This window comes from Labrus mixtus, unplaced genomic scaffold, assembly GCF_963584025.1.
Source record: "Labrus mixtus unplaced genomic scaffold, fLabMix1.1 SCAFFOLD_246, whole genome shotgun sequence".
Classification (NCBI taxonomy): domain Eukaryota; kingdom Metazoa; phylum Chordata; class Actinopteri; order Labriformes; family Labridae; genus Labrus; species Labrus mixtus.
The window spans coordinates 7,528-12,198 of record NW_026870161.1 but is presented as its reverse complement, the minus strand read 5'-3'; the positions used below and the strand labels follow the sequence as shown (position 1 = coordinate 12,198).

Below are 4,671 nucleotides of genomic sequence, written 5' to 3'. Positions count from 1 at the left end.
TTGCAGACACTGAACGATCTGAGTCTCCTCAGGAAGAACATCCTGCTCTGTCCCTTCCTGAAGAGGGTGTCAGCGTTGTGAGTCCAGTCCAGTTTATTGTTGATGTGGACCCCAAGGTACTTGTATGAGTCCACCCTCTCCACTTCCTCCCCCTGGATGATGACTGGGGCAGGGGGCCTCTTCTTCTTCCGGTAGTCCACTACCACCTCCTTTGTTTTGCTGATGTTGAGCTTCAGGTGGTTGCTTTCGCACCATGTGACGAAGCTCTCTAACAGTCCTCTGTACTCCTTCTCGTCGTCATCAGTGATGCACCCAACAATGGAGGAGTCGTCGGAAAACTTTTGGAGGTGGCAGAAAGGCGCCAGAACAGTTCCTTGAGGTACTCCTGTGTTGCCCGTCACTACATCAGAGACACAGCCATCGACTCTTACATACTGTGGCCGGCCTGTGAGGTAGTTAAAAATCCAAGCTGTGGTGTCAGGGTGCAGCTGCATATCCAGCAGTTTGTCCCTCAGGAGGCAGGGCTGGATGGTATTGAAAGCACTGGAGAAGTCAAAGAACATGACTCTCACAGTGCTTCCCTTCGTCTCCAGGTGTGACAGGGCTTTGTGTGTCAGGAAGATGATAGCATCCTCCACACCAATGTGCCTCTGATATGCAAACTGCAACGGATCCTAGAAAGCAGTGAGCAGGGTCCTCAGGTGCTGGAGAACCAGCCTCTCAAATGTCTTCATGACATGTGACGTGAGTGCCACAGGTCTGTAGTCATTGAGAGCGCTGGGACGACCTTTCTTTGGAACTGGGACGATGCAGGAGGTCTTCCACAGGTCAGGCACCTTCATCAGCCTCAGGGAGAGGTTGAAGAGGTGCTGAAAGACTCCTGCAAGCTGCCCAGCACACACCTTGAGGATCCTGGGACTGATGTTGTCTGGTCCACTGGCTTTTCTGATGTGGAGTCTGGAGAGTTCTCTTTGTACCTGGCTGGTAGTAAGAGTGAGAGTGGGACAGTGAGCGGGGGAGGGGTGTGGAGACTGTCTATTGTCATGCAGGTACCTGAAGGGAGGGAGCTGGAAGGTGAGGGGGGGCTGTCCTTTGAAGCTGCTGATGAGGAGCTGAGAAAGGGGGGGGAGGTGGTCAGGACCTTGATGGGAGGAAGAGCAGAGTCTCCAGCATAGGTGTGAATGGGGGCTGAGATGGTGGGGGGAGACCTAGACCCATTATTTGAGCTCACTGGGTCGGGTGATGTGTCAAACCTATTGAAAAATAGGTTCAGCTCAGCAGCAAATACTGGGTCTCCTTTAATTCTGGGTTCCGGCCTGCTGCAGCCCGTCATCTGCTTCATGCCATTCCACACCTCCTTTGAGTTGTTCTGTCCCATCTTGGCCTCAATCCTGTCCTTGTAGTTGTAATTAAAGCCAGGCGATATGACAAATGGTAATAAAACTGCAGCAGCAGGTGATGTGCTCACCATGGTGTCACCTGTGGAGTGTGGCTGCTCGCGCACCAGAGGGAATGACATTCTGCTTGTGATGTTAATGCGCCAAAAAGTACAAAAATAAAAAGATTGTGCACAAGTCCCAAATCTCAAGTCTGAGTCGAGTCTCAAGTCACATTTGTGTGCAATTTAAAGTTATACTCTGTAAGATTTTAATCTATTTAATTGCCTTTTAAGTTACTATCTATCAAAGAGTGAGTTAAAACAATGGTGATTGATCATATGACCCACTAATGAAAGCAATTCTACTTGCCTTTTTGCCGAGTATTTCAATATCTGTGTCTGTGGCGACATTCCCGGGCTAGATGTAAATAGGCCGCCATGTTAGTGACGCTACTGACAGCGGTTGGTCTGTCGGCCGAGATCGTCACTAACGGTTATGCTGCGTTCATTTGTAAACGGAAATTGGGAACTTCCAACTTCTGAGTCAGGCTTGTAGTAAGGGCAGAAGTGTAATAGGAACATGTGTGTGTGTATGGATTTAAGAGGGTAACATATAGACATAGGGGATGGACTGGAAGTAGAGAGGTGAATGTGTTTCAATAAAGTTTACAAAAGAGAAAAAAAAAAAAGTCAACACATATTGACCATGAACGTGACAAGATGGAGGGCTCTGAAAGAACAGGCTCGCCTGCAATTACATCTTACTGTCAAAGAGGCCGCTAGAAACAATGTATCTCAAATGTTATGGCGTACAAGTTTAAGTGCTACTCAAGTCCAAGTCTGAAACTCAAGTCCCCATCTCTGATAGGGTATTTTTATGTTACACTACTGTTGCACAGCTTTGCCTTAGCTTGCAAAATATTAGGCTCCAATTTGAAAGATGGTAGACTGTGCTAGTGGATAAAAAATAGTAATTGGTGTTTTTTCTTACTTTAAAGGTCGAGGTGTGCTTGCTGTGGAGGTTTTCAACAAAGGAGATTTTGTGCTTGAATACCGTGGTAAACTTTTCAAACAGGATGGTCTTCTTACGAAGAACTACAATGACACAGAAGCAGTATTCCTGTTTGACTTCAAATGGAAAGGGGGATGTTGGTGGTAAGTTATAATAAATATGCTTTTGTTGGCAGGTGTAATACATTACAATAGTTTTAGGAAATGAGCTTTGAATGGCCTGTTAACCTAAGGATATCCCAATTTCTAACAAACCATGCAAGAGACTCACCACCCCGGTAGTACCCTGTAAATGTATATTGCTGCAAGCTACCTCAATTGTTTGCTCAGCTTTCAAATAAAACGTGCCCTTCTTAACACTGTAGCCAAACAAAGTAGGTAACTTCTACTCTTAACATCAATATTCTTTTCCTTAAGTCTTGATGCATCTGTTGAAGACAAGTCACTGGGAAGGCTTGTGAATGATGACCACATCAAGCCTAACTGTAGGATAAAAGCTATTGATGTTGGTGGGATGCCACATCTTTGCCTGTTTGCCCTAAGAGACATCGCCCCAGGTGAAGAAATAACTTACAATTACGGGGATTCAGACTGGCCTTGGCGCAGACAGGTACAATTTGTTTAATGTTGATAATAGTTGTTTTGGTCATTTTCAGATGAAACTGATCTCATTGTGTCTTGAGATTTGACCTATATCATGATTGTTTTAATTTTTTTCCGGTTTCCTTTTCCAGCAGAAAATGGCACCTGATGTCAGCGAGCAGCTGACACCTGATGTCAGGGACAGACCTCAGGTAGGGGCCAGTTTATAAAATACTACTTAATCTCTTAGAGATTGTAAGGTATTTGTTCTCAGTGTAGTACTCAGTGGGTTTCAGAGTATGTATTATTGTCCAGTGTTTCTCTTATGACAGCCTAAGTAGTAATGTACTGTAAGGACAATGATCTGTGTTTGGAATGTCTCCTAAAGTACTGACAGACTTACATACTGGTGTTTTAACATTATATATAGATGAATGTCCCCAATTAGGTATGAGTACCGTGTGTGTGTGTGTTTAGAACGACCCCAAAAGTACTGACAGACTTACATACTGGTGTTTTAACATTATACATAGATGAATGTCCCCAATTAGGTATGAGTACCGTGTGTGTGTGTGTGTTTAGAACGACCCCAAAAGTACTGATAGACTGACAGACTGGTGTTTTAACATTATACATAGATGAATGTCCCCAATTAGGTATGAGTACCGTGTGTGTGTGTGAGTTTAGAACGACCCCAAAAGTACTGACAGACTGACAGACTGGTGTCTTAACATTATACAAAGATGAATGTCCCCAATTAGGTATGAGTAGCGTGTGTGTGTGTGAGTTTAGAACGACCCCAAAAGTACTGACAGACTGACAGACTGGTGTCTTAACATTATACATAGATGAATGTAACATTTTTTTTTTCCTTTTCCAGCAGCAATTGGCACCTGATGTTAGCCAGCCGATTGTCGAAGAAAGCGACAGACCTCAGGTAGGGGCCAGTTTATAAAATGCTACTTAAAGACCTGTTGAACAAGAATTTCTTTATTGAAATAGCAGAAAATTCTCCAAAAATGGTCCTACTCATTCATTCCTGTGTGACAGTGTGTGTGTCCACAGAGAGCCTGCCTTCCGCCTGTATTTTCTTATTTCTTAGTGTTGGGGGTGTATGCCTGCCACCTAAACCACTGCTGAATCCTTTTATATTAGTATGTATTATTGTCCAGTGTTTCTCTTATGACAGCCTAAGTAGTAATGTACTGTAAGGACAATGATCTGTGTTTGGAATGTCTCCTAAAGTACTGACAGACTTACATACTGGTGTTTTAACATTATACATAGATGAATGTCCCCAATTAGGTATGAGTAGCGTGTGTGTGTGTGTTTAGAACGACCCCAAAAGTACTGACAGACTTACATACTGGTGTTTTAACATTATACATAGATGAATGTCCCCAATTGGGTATGAGTAGCTTGTGTGTGTGTGAGTTTGAACGACCCCAAAAGTAATAATATAATAATAATAATAACAATAATAATAATAATAATTATTATTATTGTCATTATTATTATCTTTATTTATAGAGCACTCTTCTTAATTCATATGACAAAGTGCTTCATAAAGGCATCAAAATAAAATTCATAAAATCATCAAGTTTTAAAAGAAAACATATAGAAAACAATTTAGTGTCTAAAACCCAATACATATCAAGAAAATAAAAAACTGTTCAAATGAAATTAAAACTCAAATATAA

General features: G+C 42.6%; 1 long non-coding RNA gene across 1 annotated transcript; it reads left to right on the top strand.

The window, feature by feature from the left end:
- Window positions 1-1,745: 1,745 nt before the first annotated feature.
- On the top strand, window positions 1,746-3,908 carry LOC132965543 (uncharacterized). Its single transcript, XR_009670071.1, has 3 exons — window positions 1,746-1,844; window positions 3,000-3,183; window positions 3,852-3,908. It is a non-coding gene; the product is annotated as an uncharacterized LOC132965543 (long non-coding RNA).
- Window positions 3,909-4,671: the final 763 nt, after the last annotated feature.